The 27,519-nt window shown below is 57.0% G+C and overlaps 1 protein-coding gene across 1 annotated transcript in view; it reads left to right on the forward strand.

Moving 5' to 3' along the window:
- The window catches only part of ADARB2 (adenosine deaminase RNA specific B2 (inactive)), a 356,683-nt gene that overhangs the window by 253,051 nt on the left and 76,113 nt on the right, over window positions 1-27,519 (forward strand). The gene's annotated exons all lie outside the window — the stretch shown is intronic.

The following is a 27,519-nucleotide window of genomic DNA, read 5'->3' on the forward strand; positions in this document are numbered from 1 at the left end:
CCCCCTGTTAGGAGCGGGGCCCTGGTCCCCAGAGACTGGGTGAGCAGCCGGGAGTCTTGCCCAGGCCACTCAGGGACCCAGCTGCTGGGCAGCGCTGCAGGAGAGCAGCCCACCTGGTGTGTGACATGGGGCAGTCGGGGGGCGTCTCCAGCTGCGGGTGTGGCTCACCTCATCTCAGGGAGGCCAGAGGCAGGCTGGTGCGTGCACGACCCCCTCGACACCCCAGCCGGCAGATGGAGGTGGGGTCCAAGGGCTCAGCCGGTGGGCGGCAGAGGGCTCAGGGGGAGGGGGGCTGGAGCCGGCATCATGGTCATGTCAAGGTCATGTCACGGCCACTACGATTTCAACAGTGGGTCTGCCTCTCACCCTGGCTCACACCGGCTTATTCGGGAAACACCGTGTAGCGCGGTCCGTGTGGCGGGAACTATCCTGACGCCTGGAAACTACGGTGTCCTTCCCAGTCCTGCAGGTGCTCGGGGATGAAAACCACCATTTCTCCCCACGCTCCGGGATTGCTCTGTGGCCACCACTTCCGGTGCACGTAGGCCAGGCACAGAAGGGAGCGGGCAGCGAGGGAGCATGTGGCCCTGTGTGGCTGCGAGTCCGCCAGCACGTGGGGGGGTGGGAGGGCTTGGCCATGGAGCACGAGTGAGCTGCGCAGTCTTCCCAGCGAAAGGCTGCAGGGCGGACCCCGGGGCGGAGCGGCAACCGGGCCAGCGCTCCCCGTTCCCTCGTCGGGGTGACAGCCGCGAGGCCGGCAGTGACCCGCCCCCACTGCCGCGTCCCTGTTTCTCCGCTACCTCAGCCTCCGGCTCCGTCATTTATTTTCGGAGGTTAGTTGAGTGCTGTAAGGAGAGGCTGGAGGCGTCCAGACCACATCGGCACCTGCCCTGCCCTTCAACACCGTCTCCCGGGGACGCACGGTCAGGTAAACCCGGGTGTTTGCAGAGCAGCTCAGTGTCCGACTCCATCCCTGAGCACCTCCCGGGGTGGGGGCTGCAGCCCTGCTCTCACCTCCCACACCCCTCTTCTGTTGTGTGTCCGCCGTTGCCCCTTTCTGTCCCTGAACTCGGGACCCCGTGGTGCAAGTTTGCCCACAGCGCCAAGGAAGGGGTGATGCCGCCGCAGCAGGTGAGCCCTGGGCTGCCTACGACCTCGGCCATGCTGTGTCTCCCAGCCCCTTCCCAAGGAGGCCCCTCGCCCCAGCCCCCAGCGGGCCACCGCCAGCCTGGCCTGTCCCCGCATCTCCCTCCCCCACTGCCCCTGCACTCGCTCCCTTGCAGGCTGGGGCTTGTCAGTGAGCTCTGGCCTCGATGGCCTGTCCTTTCATGTTGTGACCCCTGAGCGCCCGGAGAGAGGGGCCAGGCCGCACCACTGCTTTGTGACAGCCACTGGACGCCAGGATGCAGCTCGTCACCTAGAGCCATGGCCCAAAATTGTTTTCCTCTAACGGCCGCTGCCCACCCTGACCGGATGACGGAGGGCTGTGGCTCACCCATCACAGCGAGGCTTGCCGTGCTGCAGGCTCATTACCTGCTCCCTGACCCCTGCACCCCAGGGCTGGGTGGGGCCGAGCAGGCCAGGGGACCCAGGGCCGGGCTTCATTGGGGTCTTTGCTAAATGTGAATCCCTGTCTTGGGCCTGGTCTGGATTCAGGGGCTGGATTCTGGGGCTGGATTTGGGGGCTGGATGCAGGGGCTGATCTTTAATTCGAAAAAAGATCCCAAGAGTCTGAGTCTTGCCTTGCTTCCCTGCTCTGCCAATCCTTCCCCCGTGGTCCTGGGCTCCATGTCCCCAAAGGCACAACCCTTCATTCCCTAACTATGCTGTTAGCACCTGTGCCAGGAGAGACAGCCAGCAGCCCTGGCCCAGCCAGTCTCCCGGAAAAGGCAGGTCCCCCCGACCCGGAGCCCACGGCAGCCCTGCTCGCTGCTGGACTGGCCATTCTAATGTTCCCAGAGCCCTGACTCCTGGTTCTGCCCCACACAGGGCGGTCTTAGGTGAGCGGAATGACCAACCAGGAGTGTGGTGGGTCACAAAAGCACAGTCCCTCAGGCTTTCCCCAAAGGCTCCGTGGGCGGTGCACAAACTGCTCTCTGCTGGACGCCAGAAGCCCCCGTAAGTGATGGGGAACAAGGGAAGGATTTGATTGTGATGGCACAGGGGGTCCGGTGGGGAGTGTACGTGCTGGGGCACAGAGCGGGACCCCACACTTCTGATTTCCATGCAGGGAGGTCAGCTCACCTGCCCTGTTCAGCCTGGAGACCAGGTCCACGCCGGCCTGGAAGGGCTTGCTGGAGACTTGCTCTGTCTTGACAACAAGTATGGGCGAGAGCAAGCTCTGCAGCACCCCTCAGCTGAGGACCCGTGGGCAGCCTGTCTGGAGAGGCCACTGTGCTATGCTGGTCACCCAGGCACCAGCCCTGCTGGGCTGCAGGACATGGACATCTGCAGGCGGAGGGTCCCTCCCCACCAGGAACAGCAAACAGTACTTGCTCCCACAGCCAGTTTGAAGGAGGTGGTTCTAAAGAGGAGTAGGCCCAGTGACAACAAATATCGTAGGTATTCCCCAAGGTCTGATTTTCACCAACTCCTTTATCGGGGCATTTCTCAGAACTGAGCTAGTTTCGTTCCTTTACTTTCCCGAGATCTGGCTTCGGGTCTCTTATCTAGAGGGCTGAAGCCAAGGCTTTATTAAATTCTCTAAAACACAGTACAGACCTGGGGGATGGTCTATAACACTCACACACAGGTGTGCAGAGTGTGCACTGTGCAAATATCCATGGATAAGGATCGCCAGGGCACGGGAGGTAGCTGCCCGCCTTCCTGGCCTGCTGTTGGTGTTGCTTCTCAGTACAGGGACCCTTGAGATGCTTGCAAGTGACACCGAGTCCGTGTCAGCATCTACAGACGGTCCCCAACTCAAGATGGCTCAACTCCACATTGTCTCAGCTTTCCATCGGTGCAAAAGCAATACGCACTCAGTAGACGCCATTCTTTGAGTTTTGAGTTTGGGTTTAGAGTCTCGTCCCGGGCACACTTGCCTTTTGAGCGGCTCCCGTCAGCCCCACGATCACGGGGGTCACAGCGGGTCCGCGGACAGCCGTCCCGCACCATACCCGCCGTCAGCTCTCCACAGTGAGCGTCGTACGGGATACACTACGTGAGACTGTCCACACCGCATTCCCGAGTAGGCGCCGTGGTGGGGATTTGTCCCAACCGTGGGCAGAGGTCCATGTGCTGAGCATGTCTCAGGCCAGCGAGGCTACGCTGGGACGGTCAAGGTTAGGCGTATTAAATGCATTTTTGGCTTGAGGATATTTTCCATTTACAAGGGGTTTATCAGGACACAACCCCATTAGAAGTCAAGGATAATCTCTAAATACTCATTCCCTGGAAGCATCATCATAAAAAAGGAGATAAAATCACAAAATCTCTATCTGTCTCTGGCCTTCACTTCCCACCCCAGCATGAAAAGAGCTGACTTCGTAGAAGCAGGAGATCCCATCAGAAAGGCGTCTCCCCGGTGCCTCCCATGGCGCACAGGAGGAGGCGCACAGGGTTGGCCTCAAAGGACAGTGGGTACCTGACCCCGTGGTTTCAGGAAACAGCTCCTGGGGTTTCAGGAAACAAGCGCGGAGACTGACTTGCGGACTGACTTGCGGGAGCTTCTCTCCCACTCGTTGATCCCCTTTGTTTTGTTTTGTTTTGATTTCCACATGTCTCAAAGGTTCATCTTTCCCCCAGAATAAGAGGGGGAGTACCTCCAGCCTGTGCACGAGGGGGCTGCTTGGACCGCGCCCTCCGGGGGTCCTTGCGGGACAGTCACCCCGCCTGGCTCTGCTCACCCGTGTGCGGCTAGGGCTGAGACGAGAACCGTGGGGATATAGGGTGCGATGGAAAGGAACTATCGGTTTTTAAGTTCCAGCTTTTCAGAGAGCATGTGGCTCAGAGCTCCAGCGCACGGCCCCGTTCCCTGGAATCTGCCCCCAGAATTAGCTGCGGAAGGAGGCCGAGGGGCTGTGCCTGCCTTCTCCCCAGCTGTGCGGCGGGAAGCTAACAGCATATTTGCGCAAATGTGCCGTCCTTCTCCCAAACCCCAAGGTGACCCCCAGCTGCCTCTGGCCACTTTACAGACTGTTGTTCTGATCTCGCAGTCCTGCTAATCTCTCTCACTCGACACGAGTGACATCCTAACCGCCGTAATGCAGAACCGTTAATTAATATTGCCATAACAAATTAGCAATGGAGGGGCCCTCAGATTTTAAATAGGCTTAAATTAAAAACAGATAGCTGTGGAAATCATATCCACTTGGCTTTGAAATGGCTTAACACTGTCCACGCTGGTTTTCCTGAGGACACCCAAAACCAGCAGCACACGCCCAGGCGTCCTCCCCACAGGGCTCCAGGGACACAGGAAGGGACAGCCGGTGCTGACTCTGCCGTCGGCCACGGGTCCGGCCTGGGGCAATTCCTGGATGACATCTGTCCTGGAGCTCTGAGGGTCCCACGAGAAGAACAGTTTTGGACCCCAAGTCAGTCTCTTGGTAGAGGTCAGTCTCTTGCATGCCAGCAAGGCATTGTCTCGTTTCCACGTCTGACAGGAGTTCAGTTCCTCAGCTGTTTTCCTGTTGTGTCCTTGGGGAGTGGGACTAGGTCCTGACCTCACCGCATCCAGGCACCTGCTGGTGCAGGAGACCTGCTGTGGCTCCAACCCATCTCCAGAGCACTACTCTGGCCACAGAGACGGTGAGCCAAAGAACGCGGCCAAGCACTGACCGGGGGGCTCTGGGGACTTCCCCTGTGGCTTGTAGGCATTGCCGGAAGGTGCCAGGGGCCTAGAGGCACCCACACACGCCTCCCTTCCCTCGTCCTCTCCCTGCTCTGCTGAGATGCACTCCCTCGCCACCACTGTCTGTCAGGAAACCAGCACACTCGCTTCCACTGGAAACCGTCCAGACAGGAGTAAAGGCTGATCCGGGCCCGGTTGGACGTGAAGGGCGGTACCTGCGGTGTGGACAGCTGTGCTCAGCGGGAGCCGGGACAGAGCGTGGCCTCTCGCCGGGCAGGATTTCCACCTCACTGGGGAACCTCTGGGGGGAATTCAGCATCTTGGGAGGCTTCCAGAAGCTCATCCCTGGGGAGTCCGTTCAGGCTGCTGTAGCAGAGCACCGCAGACGAGGTGTCAACAAATAGGTCACCCCCAGCTCTGGGGCCGGAAGGCCGACATCCCGGTGTGGCAGATCCCGAGTCCCATGAGGACACTTCGCGGCTCCCAGATAGCGTCTTCCTGCGGCGTCCTCATGCATGGAGGGAGCACAAATCGCCCGTGGGGCCCCGCCTCCCCTCCAGAGACCCCAAACCCAACACCACCGTCTTGGGGGTTCCGTGTCACATACAAATGTGGGGGGCGCACAAACACGCGCCCCAGCGATGCAGCCACCACTACCTTCGGACAGAATGCTCTGCGTTACCATTCAAGCCAAAACAAGTCGGCACCAGCCGACCGCATCCCAACCCCACGGCCCGGGCCGACCCAGATCAGCCTTCTTGTCAGTCTGGCCTCGGTCCCCCTCCTGCCCCACCCTCCTTCCCTACGGAGCCGCACACTTCGCTCAGTTGATGAATAAAAGCAAACTCCACGTGATTGAGACCTCGCTCGCCCCGTGCGAACACAGGCCGCCCTCTGAGAGAAAACACGTATCTCTGCAGCCTCGGAAGAAAACCCACTCGGTGCCAGGACACCTCGTCGTTTGGCTGAGTCAGCCCCTGAAACACAGCCCCCTTCCCTGACCACCACCACGAATACCAGCCACAGACCACCGACCCCCGGATGAGGCCAGGGCCTGCCCCACACGATGCCTTTTCATCGAAAACAAAGAAACAACTTCGTTTCACTGCAGAAACACCCGTGGGGGGAGGGGCTGCTCTGAAGGAGTGCAGGGAAGGCACCCGGGTTGGGCCAGGCAGCACCCCCACCCTCCCCTCTCGAGCTGCAGGGAAGGTCCCGGAACGCTTGATTTTGGGTGCTAGCAGTTAATTTGGGAATGCAAGTATTAAAAATGGAGCATGGTTATGCAAAGTCCCTGTGCGTTGCCGGAAGGTGCGAGGGGCCTAGCGTCCATCTTTACCGTCTCCAGTAAATACGGTATCGCCTTGTCACGGAGCATCCCTGCAGCGGGGAGCAGGGATGTTTCCTTCCAGTCATACACAGTGATGGTCGTCAGTCGGGATGGGGAGAGACCTCAGAATCCCGCAGACAGCCCGGTGCTGGGGAGGACAAGCGGACGCTGTCCTCTGTCGCGACACTGAGAAATTACGAAGTCAGATGACGCAGAAACATGATCATGTCAGATTTTTGTTAATGTCGTTAATCAGATAAGCCAACCAGTCAAGATGAAGCAGAATCAGTGCTTCCCAGGTGTCTGTCTGTCTCTCAGACACACACACGCACTGTGCACCGTGGCACGCTCACGCGCGGCCCGTGTGATTCCGCCTCTAGACAGAAGACAGTCAGCCGCGGCTGGGGCAAAGGTGCGAGAAACTTGCCCTCCTTAGCGTCACATCTCAGAGGCTTAGCAAAAGCTGTTCTCCCCGTGGAGCTACCCGACCTCTCTGCCGCGAAGGGCTGTTCCAACGATCGGTCATGACCGCGGGGCAGCGCGCTGTGGCCACCAGCGGCCCTCCCTGTCGTCGTGCTGAGGACGCACTGGAGGCTCAGCGCTTCGGGGCGTCCCCTTTCTGCACCTAGGACATCACGGCGCCCACAGCAGCCAGAGGGGACACGAGCCCGTCCGCACAGGGCCAGGCTTCCAGAGAGTCGTGAGGCTGGGACGCGCGGGCTCCTACCAAGGGAGCAAACCACGTGCCACCACCCGAGGCTCGGATGCACGGGGCCGTGTTCCTGTTTGCCCAACACTCCGCAGCCCGTGTGCAGCCGAGAAGCGGGAGCGAATTCACGGGGATGCTGCGGGGAGGGGCCCCGGCGGGCGCAGGCCATGGGCACCGCCAGCTGTCTTACTCACACCGCCCCGTCCCTCTTGGAGTGCAGAGAGGCCTGAAGAGCGGCGTTGTGGGTGGGGACACTGTGACCCGGCTGTGTTCCCGCCACACAACCCCCCTCCAGGATGCAACCAGCCCCCCCAGCTCAGACACAGCATCCAGTCTCACTCCCGTGGGAACGTTTCTTCCAAGGATGCACATGCAGGTAAGCTGTGCTGACCCAGGGCAGGGCCACCAGGGCTGATGACGGCACCCTGGTTCCACGCAGGACCTCTGTCCCCTGGCGGCCGCGGCTCCTTTTTTCCTCTGCGTTCACCTTCAGCAGCTCGAACTCTAAGAGGCTTGGCGTGGGCCCCAGACGGAGCCAGGGTGAAGGTTCCTTCACCAAGCATCTCGGGCTCAGTCTCGGGGTACAGCGTGGGCGGACCCTCGCGTGGGGTCAGCCCCTCCCCCTCAGCTACTCTGGGTGATCCTAGACAACCAAGGGAGACCCTGAGGGAACCTTCTGGATTGTCACGCGGCTTGGAGTACATGCTCGCTCTGCAAGGCTGTGGAAGGCTGCTTAGTGGGTTCTTTGTTTGAGAAGAAGGGCGGGAAGCAAGAGGAAAATCGCACTTTTATCCAGAACGGTGGTGCCTTCCCGAGAGCGGGCTGCACAGCGGCCACCGAGGCGTCCCCCCCAGAGCAACCCCGGCTCTCTCTGGCTACTCTCCTGCGTCAGATAAGTGCCCTGGGCAGATGCTGCCACCACCACAGCACGTGAACATCGTGGACGCCAGGGTGACCCACTGTCCTACAAGGTTCCGGAAGCCTGTCTGCCTCCTTGGAACTGTTCTCCGGCTGGTCTGCACCCACTCTGCCCGGGTCCAGCCTGTGATCACGCAAGCAGCCTCTCACCCTCCTGCGCATCTGGGTTTTGTGGCCGCACACCTCCCACGGCCCACAGGGAGAGGTAGGCGGCATTTCACAGAAGGAAGACGCCCTCCGCGTCCACCGGCCTGGAACTCCCCCAAAGCTTCACTTCCTTGTTTCCCCAGAACGACTGACAGGTCACCTCACTGTCATTGCACATGGGAAAAACCTTCTAAACGTCTCTCCTTGGTGAGGGTGCTGAAGGCTTTGTGAACAACACATTACACGTTCGCACAATGCACAGGCCATGTCCAGTGTGCGTACAGGACGCACTCGCGGGACACGTGTTCACACAAGGCACATGCAACGTGCGCACGGTATGTCCAGCGTGTGTTTCCACGAGCGCCTCGCCCATCTCACTTCTTACTGAAACACATTTGCTGCAATTTTCTTCAAAGATTTTCTTTATTTCACAGTGAGAGAGAGCACAAGCAGGGGGAGGGGCGCTGGGGAGGGAGAAGCAGGCTCCCCGCTGAGCAGGGGGCCCGATGCCAGACTCCCTCCCAGGACCCTGGGATCATGACCTGCCCAAAGGCAGACGCTTCACCGACTGAGCCCCCCAGGAGCCCCAGTTTGTTGCAATTAAATAACAGGACTTGAGTATGTTTGTTGGCTTAAACGTTCCCAGCACTGGGTTTGGCATTTTCAAATACAGTTAATATAATAGTTGATTGATCTGGCAGCGTCTGTCCACCAAGCTCCCCCGCCCCGTGTCTTATTGCTCCTCAGCCACGGAGCACAACAGCGGCACTGCGGACCCAGCAGTGATGTCAGGAGCTGTTACTTCCCAGGCCCCGGACAGCCGCTGTGCCTGACGTACGATCGCACAGCCCAGCCTCACGAAGTCCTTGGAGGCAGCGCGACTCGTGTCCTATTGCACAGAGGACGACGCTGGGGCAGACATTAAACCCTCTGCCCACAGTCAGCTGGTGAGCGGCGGTGGCCACAGACAGCGTCCCCAGCGCCAAGCAGCAGCCGTCGGACGTATCAGATGATCAACCCTTTCCTGCTGGGCTGTCTTTCCGGTAAAACGCAGCGTCTGCTCCAGTCCTCCCAGGGTTGGCGCAAAGGGCTGGCTTCAAAATGCCACTTTCCTTCACATCACGGGGGGGCGGAGAGGTCGCAGCTTAGAGAGGGAGCAGCTCAGAGTCCCAGACCAGTAACCATGGCCCCACAGTTCCTCATCGGGAAAATGCATCTTTCTAAACTCGTGCCCTCAGTGGAACTGTGAGTTCATGCAAGCACTTGGAGTTACAAGCCTGCGGAACCGAAGTCCCTGTCCACCCACAAGCGAGGGGCTTGCTTTAGGAGCAGGAGTGTCCCTTCGGGCCGGAGGACAATGCCAGCCATGACAAACCCGGCTTCCGAGGCCGGGGCACACCCCGTCCTCACCAAGCGTCGTGGAGACGGTCCCCGCATGAGGAGAGCACCGGTGAACGACGCTCAGGTTGCACGGTCGCGGGCAGAGGCTCCCCCAGGACCTGGACCGAGGACTCAGAGCAGACACACGTGCGTGTCAGCAGCAGCAAGACAAGCACAGATTCGGGCTCCCATGTCACGTGGCAGGAGTCGGACGAGCTTGAAGACACGACACAGGGTCTGCAGGGGACATGCCTTCCTGCCTGGCCCCAGGACCCCGTCGCCTGACCAGCAGAGGGGCCCGGCCCGAGCTGTCCTGCCCGGGACAGCAGCAGGGGCAGAGACTCCCTTGCGGGGCTCGTTGGCCCTGTCCGCTGGCCCGGCCCTGCAGGCCATTGGGCTGGGTCCCCGCGCCCAGAACAAGTGGCTCTTTTTCCAACCAACGTCCCAGTGGACAAAGATCAGCATGGCAGGGGTCCCGGAAGGAGGCATCGAGAAGAGGATGAGGGGCCCAGCACGACGGGTTCCCTCACGTGGGGCCAGGTGAGGCCGACTGTGCCGAGTGCCCACGACTCACGGGCAGAGCCGACACCGCCAGCTCCCCTGCACGCAGCCTCCGCCAGCAGCGGACAAGCTGGGAAGCAGAGAGGAAACACCAGGAATAATGGTGCCCAGAACGTGCCCAGAGGCCATGGTCCCCGACGTCCGGCGACGGACCACGCCCTGGAGCTCCAGGGAGGACCAGCCAGCGTCCAGCTCACCTGTCGCAGGAGCCGACATCCAGCTTCCACGGTGCTTGACGCAGCTGCGACCTCCGTTTGCGGCAGGGTCCAGACCCCAACACGCGGCCGTGCGGCCAAGAACTGGAACTCGATCTGGAGAGAAGTGTCCACCCGCACAGCCCTGCACGAGGGGCCTGGACACGTGTGCAACACGCACCCACCTCACCTCGCTGTCCCGGAAACTGGCTTCCTACACGTCAGCTCCTGCTTATGCACAAAGCTCACCAACACATCTCTCCCAGTTCACGCTAAAATCGCCGTCCCCCGACCTCCTCCTGCTGGTTTCCGGGGTCCGGAGCGGACCGTGGACCTCCACCGCCGGGCCACATGCTGTTCCCATCGCGGGAGACGGGAGCAGAGGGAGGCGGAACGGCCACCACAAAGGCCACGGCCACTGAGCATGGCGGAGGGAGAGCGGAGGTGATGAGCTGAACCACCCTGAGAGTAATTCCTCCTCGCGCGAAGGCCGGTGATAAACTTCACCTGACACGGTGACCCTCGGCGGACTGAGAAGGCGCGGTTGCTGCTCCAGAGAACGTCTGTGGTCTCCGAGGGCGAGCGGGGTCCGGAAAATGTCTTTTCCGTGAGGAACACCTCGTAACTCACAAGGGGCTGAACCTAAATGGAGCTGCAAAGGTCGTTCTTACTTTATGACAAGAAGGAATTACCAAGGAGCCTGCAAACCCTTCATTTCCCTTCCCCGGCCGTGCAGGACGCGTGCGTCGTAATGTAGAATGACTGAGCTCCGCAGCGAGAGCATTCATTTAACAGACACCAACGGGCTTCCGCAACGCGGGCACGTGTGCGAGAATCAGAGAAAAGTCCGCTACGTGCCTAGAGCGTTGGTTAGGCACCAAGTACTTAAGACACTGAAGAACTGAGGGTAAACTGATGAAATTCATTAGGAAAGTCACAGAGAGCACAAGAGACAGCCACAGGACGGACAGGTCGAGGAGATAAGGTGCAACCACATCCGTTGCGCTGGGTCGGACTACTGCAAAGTGAGTGGCGCTGTAAATGTTTTACGGACTCCCACTGCTGGAAAGCCTCTGGCACTGAACCCTGTGGAAAAGCAAAGGACCTTTCGAAATGAATTGGTGCTGAATTTATACACTTTCCACAAATTTGAATGTTTGCATATTGGAGTTTCTTTAAATGGGGGACACGTTTAGAAATCACTGGATTTTACAACCAAATTACTCTTGAATAAGAGTTAATTATGTTTACATTTGTCATGAAAATATATGGAAACATGCTATGAATGGTCATATTAACCACAACAGCCCAATGTGAAGACCCATTTAGTACTATTCAAACCCAAATTCAGTGTTGAGGCACTTGGAAGCCAGTCTGTTTGTGATGCAACCATCTCTCTGACTTGCACGCACTGAATGGAATAAACAAAGCAATGAGCTAGTGGCAAAAACAATGAGATAATCAGGATTGCAGTTTTTGCTTTGATGACTTCTAAAATCAGAAAAAAGGGAAAGACTATATCCTATCTAGGCAGGGATTTATTTATTCTTATTTAAGATGGATCAAAATGTTCCTTTAGGTTTAGAAAAGACGTAAATGACTGCCAGAGTTTGTGCACAGCTCGATTAATAGCTTGTAAACTGTCTTGCAAAGAGACTGGTTCCCATGTACCCATCCATTTATCCATCCACACCTACATGCATCTGTGCGTCCATCCATCTGTCCATCTACCCATCCATCCATCCGTCCACCCATCCATCTGTCTGTCCATCCGTCCGCCCATCCACCCATCCATGTATCCATCCATCCATCCATCCATCCATCCATCTATCTGTCCATCCCTCCATCCATCCATCCATCCATCCGTCCATTTTACAAGTACTTAATGAGCATACTCAGACTCAGGTGATGAGCCAAGTGCTAGGAAAACACAGAGGTGAACAGGATAAAGAAATCCCTCTTGAGAATTGCTCGCAGCTGGTCAATGTGTTCCCCAAATTGTGGTCCAGTATTCCCAGCATAACATTTGCATGGGTGTCACATTTTAAAATGCAGATACTGGGCACTTCGCCTAGACTTGCCAAATCAGAATATCTTGGGCTGTATTTCCAACAAGTACCCCCAAATGATTCTTCCTCGTGCTAAAATCTCAGAACTGAACTGCAGGAATGGTTTGAAATGAAAACAAATAATTACGCTATGTTTTACTAAGCTGCTGTAGAGCTGCGTTGAGCGTCTGGTGGAAGCAGAGGAGAGAGGGCTAACTCAGGTCCCACACAACAAAGACTGTTTGTTAACGAGAGCACATCCTACACACGGCAAGTGCACAAAGAAATCCCACACGTTCTATAGGAAACCACAGTAAATACAAAGTTAATTTTAACTCTATACAAACGTGTTTGGCTTTTGTGAAAGAACGTTCCTTGTAAGAGGAAAGCTGCAAAAGGGCAGGAAATAATCCACCTTGAAACGCTGAAGGCGCGTCTGTTAGCCCTGCAAAGCTTAACGGAAGCACCGCGGAGTGGCCTGACGGACGGTGTGAGCTTCGACAGCGAGCGCACACAGAGAAAGAGCGGGCGAGCACGGCACGGGCGAGCACTCGTTGTCTTCGGAAGCGGTTTCTGACCCGAGGCTCACGTCTGACAACGGCAGACGCCGCGGCCCGCGGCACCGAATGCCAGCCACGTGTTCAAACGGGTCTGACCCGGGAGAGGGGCGGGGCCATCTCAGACTTCGTGACATTCACTAGGGAACACGAAGCTGAGGGTCAATCCACTTGCGGGACATCCGCGGACACCCGCTCTGTAGCACACGCAGTGCGTCCCGCTCCACGGCTGACGCGGGGAAGGGGACCCAGCAGCAGGCTTGCCTCGAGCCAGGGCTCCCAGACGGCCCCGAGGTGACGTGCAGGCCCCGCGCACCAGTGACCTCACTGTGCTTCCTGACGTCGACTTTCCATATGAGTTTATCTGCACTTTGTGCAAACACCCCTGGGGGCTCGGCCTCGGTCTCTGGAGACGTCCACTGACCCAGCTCGGGACAGAGGGAGCGAGGATCGTGTCTGGGGTTCAGCCGTGGCCGGGGCCTGCAGGCACGTGTGGGGCACAGGCACGGTGTGGCCGGGGAGTGAGCGGGCCTGACTGCGGGTCTTCCCACCCACAGCAGCAGCACCCGACCCCGTGCCCTTCTCATCTTATTCCACGAGGCTTTCTGGTGTCTGGCTGGTGGGCTGCCCCGCCTTCCCCAGGCATTACCTGCTGCCCACATCTGTCCTCCTCGGTGCCCTTTCTCTGCTACACACACACACACACACACACACACACACACACTCTGCCTTGTGCCTGAGCTGTGTATTAGTGTGATGAGAAAAACTATGCTGGGGGCAAGGATAAAAGCACCCTCAGAAGGGCTCTGGGCTCACAGCACCGTGCGGACAGGGAGGCAGGCCCCATGGTCAAGACCATGGACATAGTCGAGACCGTGGACGCGGTACTGCCTGCAGGACTTTGGGCACCTGCCCTTTCACCGTTCGGTAAAACTAGGGAAGAGTGGAACCGACCCCCCAGGGCCGCGGTGACAATAACTAAAAGGACCCTTTTTGGACCTCATCCTTCCCCACAACACAATGTAGCCGCCTAAGTATTGTGTAACACAGGGTGACTCCAAAGTAAGCCATTACAGCACCAAAGTCAAGCAGAACCAAGGGGAGAGCTCATAAAAATTGAGTAAACTCAGCTAAGTCTGGGGCACTTGTAATGAGCCTGGCAGTTGAGTGAGAAACGATCGAGCACTTTCCTTTAATGAGCTCAGGGACTGTGCTCTGCGATGGTCACTGGCAGCCGGCGTGGGCAGTCGACGGTGCACACCCGGTCCCAGAGCCAGAAAACGGGCCAGTCTGAGAAGGGCTCCCACAGATGGCTCAGCTTCTGCCGACAGTGTCCCCTGCTTCGTACTCACCTTCTTTTATTTTTGTCAACGGGAAGGGGACAAGGAAAAATCTGGGTAACCTAAAACCTACAGAAAGGGAAGCAGGAGCTCTGCCTCCCAGTGTCATAAATTATTTTTACGTATAAGTAGTCAATTTAGTCAAAGAATTCCAAAGTTTTTGAGGTTTTTCCTCAAATTGATATAGCCTGTCTGAATTAATTAACCAGATGTCATCAAAAAAAATTACAAAACGTATAACACAAGGGGGGGGGAGTTCTCTCCACCTCTACCCTCTGCTCTCAGCAGTAAACACAGGGATGGTCTTGGAGTCCTGAGAATTCTTCTGTCAAAATATCAAAAACATGTCATTTTTCATTGCAATATTTTTCATTCATCTGTTAGATGCCCCCAAAGCAGCCACAGAGGCCCGTGCAGGTCAGCAAGCGTCTGGCCTTCTGCTAGCGGGTTCAGGGTTGCAGCACCTGGGTTCCCCGCCCTGACGTGCAAACGTGCAAGTGGGATGAACGGCACGTGGCCTTCTGAGTCAGACCAAGCCTATCACAACCACGTGCTGTCGCCTCACCATTTCACTAGTGGTTTTTCTGAAAGCCTTTCACACTGCCCACGTAACCACCACCATAGCCGGGCACCAGAGCCTCTAAACACACCTGACAGCTTGCTGGACCACTGCAGACGGGCAGGCCCCCCACTGATCAGCTTAGTGTGGGGAAGTTTCTGATGTGTGGTGTGTGTGGACGGTGCATCGAGGTAAAAGAAGAAAATCCAGAGCTTTTATTACTTTGCATTTTAATCTCATTATAACAATTTTCTGAGCTAAATCAAATACCATAAAGTCTTCCTTTCAACGTGTGTAAACCCGTGGTTTTTTGTATATTCAGAGTTGTGCAACCATTACCACCATCTAATTTTAGAAGGTTCACCACCCCCAAAAAAACCCTATTAGCGTTCTCCCCTCCCCCAGCCCCTGGCAACCACACATCTCCTTTCTGTCTCTCGGCACCGCCTTACTCCCCATGCTCCACGGAAACGGAGCCACGCAGCTTGCAGCCTCTTGGGTCTGGCTTCTTTGACAGCATCTTTTATTCGAGGCCCATCCATGATCTGGACAAAGTATCCGTTGTTCATTCCTTTTTATAGCCAAATGACACCCGAGTTTAAGGATGTGCCGCACTGTCGTCGTCCATTCATGTGGACCCTCCAGCACGTGGGAGGCCTCTACTTTCTGGCATCCTGAGTGATGCTCTGAGCCCTGGCACACACATTGCTGTGTGGACATGTGTTTCCCCTTCTCCTGGGTATCGCCCAGCAGGGGAAGTGCTGCTTCTAAATGTACTTAGCATCTCAAGAACTTTCTGGCCTCTCTTCCCACTAGAAGTGAACGGGGGCTCCAGCTTCTCCACATCCTGGACAACACTGCTGTCATCTGTCCTGTCTCTTGGCCACCCTGTCGGGGTGAAATGGCATGTCAGTGTCGTTTGGACTTGCATTTCTGACGACTCAGGATCTTGGGGGTCTTCTAATGAGCCCCGTACACGTCTTCTTTGGAGAAAAACCTCTTTAGATCCTTGGGACTGTTTTTATTTGGGTCTTTTATTTTCTGAGTTATAAGATTCCCTTATATATCCTGGCTACTAGTCCCTTATCAGACGTAGGACTTGCAAATATTTTCTCCCATTCCAAGGGTTGCCTTTGCACTTTCTTGATGACGTCCTTTGAAGCATGAAAGTTTTTAAATTTGACAAAGTCCAAATGACTCATTTTCCCTTTTGTGACTTGGTCTCACCAAGATCATGAAGATGGACCCCTAGGTTTCCTGGTAACGGCTTTACAGTTTCCACTAGAACCTCCAGGATGTTGTTGAATAGCAGTGGTCTGGGCAGACAAGCTGGTCTTTTTCCTAATGGTAGGGAGAAAGCATTCGGTCTCTCACTGGGGAGTGTGAACTGAGCCGTGCGTTTTTCATAGTTGTTTCTCAAGTTAAGGGAGTTCTCCTCCGCCCCTCATTCATGGGGCATGTTTCCTTACTCTTTAATTTTTTTTAACTTCTATTTTTTGTATATTTTACAAATTACATTAATAGAGCAGTTTTTACCATCTGTAAATGATCTGATGTGTGTATGTGGAATGAACACTCAGAGCTACTTTAGAAAGAAGACCGCAGGCCCCTAGCATGTCATCGCCAAGCCCATGGCTATGACCGGCCCGCGCCAGGAAGGTCCACCTCACGTTACACGTCACGCCACAGACTACTGACTTCTGTTCCGATGACTGAGGGACATCGAGTGAGCGTGAGGCGCAGTCAAACCCAACTTGCCAGTCCTTGCTGAAGGGGTCCCTATTCCATTTCCTTCAGATGCAGAAGAATGTGGATAAAACTCGGCGATTATGCAGCTATCCCCTGTTTTCAAGGAAATACAGAGAGAGTAAAGTAGCCCTGAAGGGAAGAGGACACGTCACTTTAGTCTGAAAACCTCTAGTGACATCTGTATAGGTCAGGAAGAACTGAAGGAAACAGATCGCTTCTCCCACACAGCTTCCCCAGACCCACGACCCTGAACCACAGGCGCCATTCCGGAGCATTCCAGCAGGCAGCAGCCGCAGACGGCCAGCCCCTGCCCGAGCCTGCCCCAACACACCAGGAACACTTGTGCCAAGTCCTGTCTCCAAGACACAAACCAGGTACCCAGGCTGGTCCCTGACGCGCAGAGTCCGGGGCCGGCACCGGGCTCAGAGGCCGGCACACGTGGATCTCAAACGGGGCAAAGACGCAGTGTTTCAGAGAGCCATCACACAACAGCGAGGCAGCCGTCCACAAGCACTCTCAGTTCCCCAAGCAATTGTGCAGAGCAGAAAATTCGGGTGGAAACTGATGGGGCAGAGCCATGACCAGGAGGGAGATGGAAGGTGTGTGTCTGAGAGCGACAGACAGCCAGCCTGGAAACCTGGATGTAAGATCCCGGCACGCTGGGAAGGATGCTCCCCAGCCGGCCCGCTCGCCCCCGCCCCCACCCTGGGTGGACACCTGCTTAAACCCCTTGAAATGCCGGGGCCTCCTGCTTCCAGTCTGAAAGATTTTGAACAAACGATACATTTTAATTGATTTAATTACTTAAACCCTGAAGAGTTGCTGGCACAGAGCTAATAGCAGGGGTTTCCTTATTTTATTCACACTTTCATGACTGTCAGTGCCTGCCTGGATTTACATTTGGAAATAAAGAGTCTGACGAGCTTTCCATCTCCACGGGCAGCAGGCGAGGGGCGCGCGGTGGCCGAGCGGCTCTCCGCGGTGCTGAAATGCCATCCTGCCGCGCCGCCTTAACCCTCATCCACGCGGGAGCCTCGGGCCGCACGCGCCGAGTGTGAGCTCCGCACTGAGTCGGAGCCGCGGTCTGAGCTCGGCGTGTCGTACGTCTATGTCGGCTCGGTGACAAGCGTCTGGAGCCACCCTTCTGCAGAGCTGCTCCGTGTTGAGCGTCGAGAAGAAAGAGGTTCACAGGCTCGAGCTCTACGGGGCGAGTCTGATGGGGGCAGCGGCAAGGCAGCCCCTCCACTCCGTCCGCACCCTGATCCGGAACATCTGCAAAGCACCACGTGACTCAGACCCCTGCGCTCCGCCACAGCTCGACCTCCTCAGGGACAGAGCGAGACACCGAGCAGGCTTCCCCAAGAGCTGCCCTGGGCGTGGCGCTCCAAGCCCGCACCTGGGTCCCAGCTGTCCCGTCCGTCCCGACTAACCACCAGCAGGAGGCAAAACGATGGGGTGTCTGCCAGACCGCCAGTACGCCTTCTGGACGCCACGTCCCCACCCTTGTTTGGAACCGTCCTGCGAGGCTGGGCCACGAGCAGCTCTGCCCTGTGTCAGCAGCCTGCTGACCCCCTCGGTATCCCCGCGCCGCTCTCCCCGCCGCTCTCCCCCACCAGCTAATCCCGGGGGCCCCACACTTCACCCCAGAGAAGCAGTGGCTTATCTCACTGTGCGCGTGTGTGATCCTACTTCTCGCCAGCTCAGGCCCCGGGGACCTCGCTGCACTAGTGGTGGCTTCGCTCCTCCTCTCACCCCCCAGCGGAGGACCCCTGCTTGCTCCGCGGAGCTGCCGCAGTCACCACACTTGGTCATGTTTCCCACCCACTCAGCGTCCTTCCGTGCCCCACCACAGCCTCGAAGCCAGGCCAGCTGTGATCAGAGCACGGCTGCTGGACCGGGGGTCGGGAAGGGGCGCCAACAGGACGACGCCCCTGGGGGCTCCCCTGGCTCAGGTGCTGGGCTCTGCCACCACAGGTACCATTCCCCTGCGGGAACCAGCGTTCCCAACCCCGGACCCACCGCCTCTGCCACCGGTCAGCCTCCAAATACTTCATCGTCTCCCTTGACTGTCCCCTCAGCCCAGGCGGCTGCCCCACTCCAGTTCCACTCCGGCAGCACTCCATGATGTCACTGTGTGATGTCACTTGTGATGTCGTTCATGATGTCACTCTGTGATGTCACTCTGTGATGTTCCTCTGTGGAGTCGCCCACATCACCCTGTGATGTCACCCATGATGTCACTCATGCTGTTGCTCTGTGATGTGATCCTGTGATGTCACTCCGTGATGTCACTCCATGGTATTGCTGTGATGTCACTTTATGATGTCGCTCATGATATCACTCTGTAATGTCACTCGTGATGTCACTCCACGATGCCATTCTGTGTTGTCACTCACTCGTGATGTCCCTCCGTGACGTCAGGGATGAACTCCTCATCGTGTGGGGTCCCGCACCGCTGCCTGCCTCCCGCCCGTGAGCTCTGGGAAGCAGAGGGCCTGCACCTGCCGGCACCGATATTAGCAGAAATGTGGGCTCAACACAGTTCTTCGGGGGTGAGGATTAGTATTCTTTCTGTTCTTTGTCCTTTTCCTCCTCCTCATTGTCCTCCCCCTCTGCTGCGGCTCAGCTGCACGTGTGGGATCCAGTCAGGTCGCCCCCCACGCCACTGGAAACAGTGGCTAACATGGAACCAGGGCACAAGGCCTTGTAACTGCAGTCACAGTCACTCCGTCTCCCTTAGTTCAGTGTAACCAAAGCCTTCAGTGATTCCACGTGGCCCCCACAGGTCGGCACTGGGGCTTCCCGAGAGCCCTGGTGTTTCTGCGGGAGGACACCAAGCAGCCCCTCAGGCCGTTCCTCAGTCAGTCACTAATGAATGACAAACTGGTATCCTTCTAGCCTTCTGTGTCGAGAGGCCCTAAAAGCATATCTTTAACTCAAGAAGGTGATATTTTCTTCCCCGCATTTTTAACTTTATAGTCAAGACACCAAAATGGATACGTTTGCATTACATTTTTCAAGATGAGAATTTCTTGGGTTCTGCACACCTACCGTTTAACATAGATGCTTTCCCCGTTCTAACGATCCCCTGAGAGACAGTGGACTCACCAACCACCCTTCCGACGGGCAGAGGACAAGTGCCGGAATCCGTTGGCCGGGAAGACGTGCGCACCTCGCCACGGCCGGGCGCCCGGCTTCGGGAATGCGGCGTCTCAGCGCTCCTGACCCCGGGGGCGCGCCCTGCTCACAGGGGTGAGGTCACCTCCGCACGGAGGCCCCAGCACAGAGCTCCGTCAGGGGCCAGAGGCAGCACGCGGCTGGTGACAGCACCCACTGCGCAAGGGCTCTGGGGTCTGGCAGTGTCACGAGAACGCGCTCACGTGTTTTCCGGAATGAGAGGAGTATTTAAACATGGAGCGAAGCCCGCGTCCCGCGAGCCCTGTGGAGGCTGGACAGGCTCTTCCCCGACTCAGCCACCCAGGCGCCCCGTCCACACAGGCTCTTCACGGGCAACCAGAAGAGGCAGCGCGGCTGGGGTGTCACGGCGCGGAGAGACGTCCGAGGGGCCAGGGGCTCCGCACAGTCGGAGAACCGGGGTCCGGCTGCTGCCCTCCGCAGAACACTCGGGCTGCTTGTGCCGCAGACACACCTGGTTCGCTCCCCAGACGTCCAGGTCCGTCGGCGGGGGACGAGGCCCGGGACTGATGTGCGTGTGCGTGTGTTCGGAGTCGTGAGTACACCGCAGTGGCCGTGGAGGACACCCGCCACCACAGCTGCGTCCTGCTGCCTTTGAAAGCCGCCCCGCCTGCCTCCCAACCCCCTTCCTTAAGGCTCGCACCCGTCAATGGCCCCCATTCCTGTAATTGTGAGTTTTCCCACCATAACGCAAACGCAGTCATACCGCGTGACCTTCTCTCCGTGCAGCTCTCTGGCCGTCCGTCCAGTGGCTGCGTGGATCGAGACTCTGTTGACACTGCCAGGTGGTGTGCGTGGTGTGAACGGACCACGGTTTGTTTAAACCTGACACAGTGAAGGACAACCGTGGGACCTCGGTTGGGACAATTATGCGTCCAGTGCCATGAGCGTCCGCGTGGTGTTTGTGCGTGAGAACGTAAATTTCCGTTTCTCTGGGACACACGCCCAAGGGCACAGCGGCTGGGCCGGACGGGGATCCCACCCCCAGTGCCACCAGAAACTGCCAGACCGATTTTCAGAGCGGCAGCCCCAGCGTGCGTCCCGCGGCAGAGTGTGGGGCGCCCGGGTCCACCCCATGCAGCCGGCACGCGGCAGGGTCGCTGCTCTTCGAGGTGGCCACTCTGGCGGGCGTGTGGGAGCGTCTCGTGGGCTTTCCGGCCGCGTGTCCCCAGCGACAGGTGGCACCGAACAGCTGGGCATGTGCGAATCTTCACTGGCGTCCTCCGCGCGTCTCTGTCGCTTTCTGATTCTCTGTCTTCCGGCTGCGTCGTGAGCGTCCTCTGTGCGCTCGGGACACTGGCACACCCCAGACACGGGGCTTGTGAACATTCTCCCTCGTCGGCTTCCCTTGTGTCCTCTCACGACCACGGGCCTCCCGCAGGCCTTCCGCTGTGAGACCCGCTCTCCAGCTTTCCCCTCTCTCCTGCTTTTGGTGCCACGTCTACGAGTTCCTTGCCTTGTTGAAGTAGAGCCTGAGAATTTCCTCCTGCATTTTTTCCTGAGAGTTGAAGCCTACGATCTACATCTAGTTACTGTCTGTACGAGGTGTGAGGCGCACATCGCTGTGGGGTTTGTGGCGGGGAAGGGCGTTGCCCGTGGAGACCCGGCTACCCCAGCTCTGTGGAAAGGCCGTCCGTCCGCTCAGCTGCTCTGCGTGGGCCCCCAGGCCGCCCCGCGGGCCTGTCCGTCTCCGCACACACACAATGCCACGCAGCCTGGATCAGTGTGGCTTCCCACGAGACCTCCACACCGGGTAGAGGGATTCTTTTTCCTTCTTGTGAAATGGGATGTTTGATAGAACTTGTGCCTTTACGTGTGAACTGTAGGTAAGCTTGTCTGCAGCTACAGAAATGTTTGCTGGTGTTTTGAGAAGAACCGCCTTAACCTCCAGGTCAGTTTCGTGGAAACGGACACTTGGACGATCGAGGCTTCCGATTCACGAACACCACACGTCTCCCCCTTATTTCAGGTCGTCCCTGATTCCTTCCATCGGCATATTGTGGTTCTCAGCCCACAGATCCTGGCTGTGTAGTTCCAGCAATTCAAAGCCCCCGTGCGGCGCGGTCGGTGGTGGCCGTGGCACAGCCCGCACAGGGTCCGTCCTGGCGCTGTTCTGACTGTTTTCGTTATTAACACGTCTAACAAGACAAAAGTAGCTTCTGGAAAAGCACATTCCCCCCTTGTTGACCTCCAGTACTTTCAAGCCCAGACTCCCTTTTAAAAACTGCCCACTGACAGACCCAATGGATGCATTATTTCCTTACTCCCGCGCACTGAGGTGAGGTCAGCCGCGTCCGCACTCTTTCCCTTTGCGCCACATAGACAGGGGGATCCCGTCTCAGGGACACGCCACACACGGGCACCATCTTATTCATCCACATTATGAAAAAAAGAAATACATGAGTTCAAAATTGAATTCTGAAATAACTGGAAATGATATATTCTAATGTCAAATGCTTTTCCTCAAGTAGTTTGGGTGAGAATCATTACAGGTACAACACCTTTCCTTCTTCAAGAGGGGGTGGCAAGTCCAGGTGTCCTAGACCCCCCACCACTGCAGACCTAGAACATTCTACCCTATCACGTGCCATGAAGTTCTCAATGGCTGTTAGGATCCATCTCCTGTTTTTCCTTCCGTAAACAGTCCCAGAAGGCCATCTGTGCTAAACCTCCTTGGCTGGTGCGTTTTAATGCTTCTGTTCCCACCTCAAGATCAGCCTAGTAGACACACTGCGCGCTCTGTCTTCACCGTCCCTCACTGCAGCTCCTCCCCATGCGCCCAAACTAATCATTATGTCCCCAGAACCTAGAACTCGAGTAGCAGACAGTGAGAAAACCAACCCAGGTACCCTACAGACCAAAGAACTAGAGAAAGTATAAGAAGACAGAGAGACACAGAAATTGGATTCAGACTACCGTCCCCCTGGTGCCGAGCCCCACGCAGCTCTGAGCTTTTTGGGAAAGATGAAAGCGTTTCCACGATGGACGGCACCCACAAAGTCTGTACAAATGGGCTGAGTTCCTTCCAGCAGCAGAAAGAGAGATTTAGCACCGAACGCAGGAAATCAAGTTTATGGCCCGTCCGTAATGATTCCCAGCTCTCCCGTCGCCTCTCACCAAGCTTCAGAGACTTTCATTAAAGACAGAGCGAGGAATGTTGAGACCTGCACTTTTCTCTGGTGCTAAGTTATTTAGAAATATCACCAGGGACCAATTTGTGTCTCCCAAGCCCAAAGTTTGGGCTGCTCTGAGAAGAGACAGCAGGGAAAACAGCTATTTCTGCTCCGGGCTCTCGTGGCACCGCTCGCCCCCCCATGGCTGCCCTCTGCCCTGTGCTCCCTGTTCCCACAACCACCCCCACCGTGGGCAGGTGGGGTCCGCAACACGTCCCTGACCGCCTTCCTCTTGCGATGCAGGACAGGGGCTCCCGGCCCTGTTTTCAGCTCCGGATGAAGGTCTTGACAGCCGGACCTTCTCCTGAGAACAGAGCATCATATTTTGTGTCAGAAGGAGCGCCCTGAGACAGTGGCATCATCCAGCTTCTGCGAACAGCAGGTGCTGTGCTGGTCCCTGTTGACGATGGGACTCTCTTGAGCACAGATTGGGGTACAGTCTCTGGAACCGGGACAGCTCCCCTGGGCTTGCCCACTGCACGGCAAGGCGGGAAGGATTTGGAGCCTGCACCTGCCGAGGGGCAGGGGGAGGCCCACGCGAGCGCGATCCCACGGGGAGGACCGCAAACAGACAACGGCATGGGCTTCGCTTCCGAACGACGTGCCCTGGCTTCTAACGACAGAGCCATGTGATACGTCGTGTGACAGATGGAAGTCCGCATGAGACCTGCTGTCTAAGGGGTGGGTGTGTTACGTGTCATGGTGTGATCGCGACCCTGAACAGTAAACAACGCCCCCACAGAAGGACCAAAGGCAGCAGCCCTGGGCTGACGCGGGGCTCGGCTCTGCCCCCACATGCAGCATCTCACGCCCATGCACCCGGCCCACTCCCCAAAGGCTTCTACCCGGGGGCCCGAAAACCAGGACACGGGCATTTTCTCACCCTCCTGCCCCACATCTGTGCTCTGGTGTTTCTCCCTGGGGAACGGCTGTATCGTCTGTGTTATTTCTAAGTGCCGCCTTTCGGTCTCCCCCGTCATGGAAAGGGCATGAAACTGCAGGACCCAGCGGTCTGGCAACAGCTCTGAGAGCCCACAAGCCAGGGGAAGCCTCCAGGGAAGCTCTCTCCGCTGACGGTGGTTCAGTTGTGCGTGTGACCACCAGGACCCGGCCACTCTGCCCTCGCTGGGGAGCTCCCCAGGGCTTAGCGCTGGCCCCTCCGCCTCTGGACAAACTCGCCCAAAGTCGAAACGACCGCTCTGTGGCATGACGGGCCCGCACCCCGGCTTCCCCGCACGAGTCTCTGGCTTCTCTCCTCAGGAAGTGAGAGCCTCTCGGACCCCACCTGGCTGCATCAACAAAAACTGTGAGACCAGCTCTGCTCATAGAACGTTCTGGATGCCGGAGCCACACAACATACTTGGGCGCCCAGCCCCTGGGAGGAGACACTACACCACCACACGGTTTCCACTCCAGCAGGGGTGGCCGGGAAGCTCGGGCCAGAGACCAACAGGACGCAGAGCCTGGGTGAGCCCAGGGCCCCAGTGACCCCCGCAGTGAGGGTGCCACGAGGCCAGCACAGGCCTCCCACCCTGGAGACGTGGCAGGCCAGACACAGGGACTCCAGTCTGGGAATCCACCCAAAGGAAGCCACTGACACAGCAAGGGAGAAGCAGGACGGCTGCCCCGAACCAGCCACGAATCCAAGCACGTGGCACCTTCCCCCACAGAGGGACAGCGACGTGCAGGGAGTGAGGACAAGCCGAAGGCGTGCGGCACCATGGCTGAGTCAGACACAGGAGCGTGACCCCAGCGCTCCTCACCGGGGGAAGGACAGCCGCCCCAACTTGACTCTCCCCAAGTTCAGATGTGACGGACACTCGCGCGGTGAGACTCATCCACAGAGAGGCTGAGTGTGGCCACTTTGAGACCTGGACGCACGGGTCCACTTTTCACCCCCTTTACAACGGGTCCTGACACAGAGAAACGTTCCAGTTGAGCGGACAGACCAGTGAGTGGCAAGTAGCTCCCCGGGTAAGTTCCCAAACTGGGAGCCCCCATCCCAGCGTTTCTTGTCTCTGGCAGACGATGCCCTTTCCGACGTCACTCCCAACGCCCAGTACGGATGCAGTCGCTCTCCGTCTGGCGGGAGAAGCAACTGGTACTCGAATTGAAGAGGAACTCCCCGCACGCGTGTGCTGTGGGGAGACTGACCCGTGACGCCGCCCCAGGCCGGTCCCGTCCTCCACCAGCCCATGGTTACTGTGACGGACACAGTCTCTGTGAACAGATTTTGTTTCTGTTCTCCGTCGTGTTCCTGTGAAAATCGTATAATAACAAACACTAACAAAATTATAGTCTAACGAAATTATAGTATTTTCTCCACCACCTCCAGCTGCCCAGCCGGGCAGAGTGTGGACTTACCAGCGGCCGACTTTTTGCGCCCGTCCGGATGGGGGGCTCCCTGTCCTCGTTTTCACGTGCCTGTGGATCGGCGCCAGCAGGAGCCCGGTCTCCCGCGCACAGAGGGACCTCGGAGAGATGGGACCCTTACCACAGTGTGGCCAAAACTGGACCCTTACCACCTTACCACCTTACCCTTACCACAATGTGGCCAGGACTGGAGCAGCCTGGGGCCGGGCAGCAGCAAGGGTACAAACGGGCCCCTTCTCTCCAGAGCCCCAGTCCTGCCTGCACCTCACTGCCCGTGTGCCCCCCGAGAACAGAGACAGGCTAACAGAAGCACTCAGCCCTGCTCTGGGACTCAACTTACCCAAAGGGCCTGCAATCTTCTGTACCATACCCAGACCTGAAGGTGGTGCCCAAGAAAGGGATGTCTTCCGAGAAGTGAAGTTATTCGTATGAAAACGCTTCCAGAGCCATTAAACCCTAAGTCATATTTACTCAGATTTTTGAAACTTTTTCCTTTCCTGGAAATACTAAACGTGTGTGAAATCCCCACCCTGCTGGGTATACCTAGGCCACGGGGTCATTAGGGAGCCAGCTGCCTCCTCGTGATCACATGACGGCCCACAATCGTGTCAGGCTGAGGTGCCCGTGGGAGCCACAGTGATTGTCTCAGGGAGCGCAGCCGCTCTGTCCGTAGAGACAAGGAGGGGCAGCGGCGGCTGGAGAGACATGTAAGCCGCCTCTGTCGCCATTTTCCCCAATAAAGCAGAAAAGTAAGGTGTAAGCACAAGGGAGACTCACACAAACCACAAAATAGGCTAAAACAAAAAGTAAAAAGGAGACAGGCACTTCCACAGACACTCCAGAAATGGGAGCATTTCATTTTGTTTTGGAAATACCCATAAGTGTGATTTTCCTTCCAGACTGAATGCTGGCAGGCCCGGGGGAAAGGGGCCAAGTCCTAGACGGGGGCTTAACTGGGAGGAAAAAGGCGAGGCTGCATTTGCACACAGGCAAGCATGTGCATAGGCAAGCACGCAGGCACGCACACGTCCACACACGCATCCACACGTGGTGTGTGCCCACAGAACACACATGCACACATGCAGACACACATACAGTGTGTGCGTGTACACATGCCTGCACACGCACGTCTGCACGTGCATCCACACACGTGTGCGTGCCCACGTAACACACACCACACGTGTACAATGCAGACATGCATACGGTGTGTGCGCGTGTACACGTGCCTGTGCACGCACGTCCGCACATGCATCCACACACGTGTGCGTGCCCACAGGAACACACATCACACGTGTACAATACAGATGTGCATATGGTGTGTGCGTGTGTACACATGCCTGCGTGCACATGTCCACACGCGTCCACACGCATCCACACGTGTGCGCACGTCCACATGAACACACGTGCAGACACACATAGTGTGCGGGCATGCACACGCCTGTGCCCACGTGTCCACATGTGCCTCCACGTCTACATGAACACACAGGCAGGTGTGCACATGCACACATGTTTGTGCACGCACACCCACACACATGCACTACACACATGCAGACGCACATGTGTGCACTCGTGCACACACTCACACCCACAGCCCGGGCCTCAGGAGCCAGGAGCACATGATTCACTTGCAGCAACATGATGGGAAATCTATCACGCACATTCCGTGTTCAGAGCTAAACACCGTGAAACCCAGCGGGCTGCAGCCGGAGTCACTGTCCTTAAGCCCAGGCTGCCGACTTGGGGATGGGGTGTCACTGGCCTTGGCCTGGTTTGCTATTTCATGAAAACAGTCCCAGCCTCTCAAACAGAAAGGATGGAAGGTGCTGCCATTCGGGGCAGGAAAATCCGCACCTCGGAGTGATCGGGACTGTCTTAGATCCTACGGCCAAGAGAGGCTCCTACAAGCACAGACCCAGGCCGCAGACCTGCACGCCTCCCACAGCCCACGCATACCAGCAGTCCTGCAGACAGGAAGGCTGCGACCCCTCTCCCAGGCGAGGGCACAAAGCAAAGGGCTGTCGCTCCTGCCAGGTCCCAAGCCCAGCAGCAGAGCCGAGACTCAGCCGTTGTGCAAACCTCGACGTCAGACCAGCTCACGAGTGGAAAGGGATTTACTGCAACAATAAGTGACGCGTGGAGCGTCCACGCTTTCCCGTCGGAGCAAGAATGAAATTAAGGACCGCAAAGTTCATCCTGGTTTTGAAAAAATTAAACTTTTAACATTAATTGCTCCTGAACATTTGTGAGTGCCCCAAATCCTGACATAAAAGCTTTAATTTCTATGCAAAGCAGATAGGATGATTGAGTTATAATTAAAATGGTAATTACACCCTTAATGCTCCATATTTGACTTTTCAAAAAAATGTTATGCTCCAAGAAAAGCTATTTAAAGATCAGAAGAAAATGTTTGAAAATGAATGTATTCAAGACATTTTAAATCTCTTAAAATGTGATTATTGATTTTTACACGCTTTCAAGTGCAGTCTAAAACATT

The sequence above is a fragment of the Lontra canadensis genome, unplaced genomic scaffold (assembly GCF_010015895.1).
Source record: "Lontra canadensis isolate GAN:19392208 unplaced genomic scaffold, GSC_riverotter_1.0 scaffold76, whole genome shotgun sequence".
Lineage (NCBI taxonomy): Eukaryota > Metazoa > Chordata > Mammalia > Carnivora > Mustelidae > Lontra > Lontra canadensis.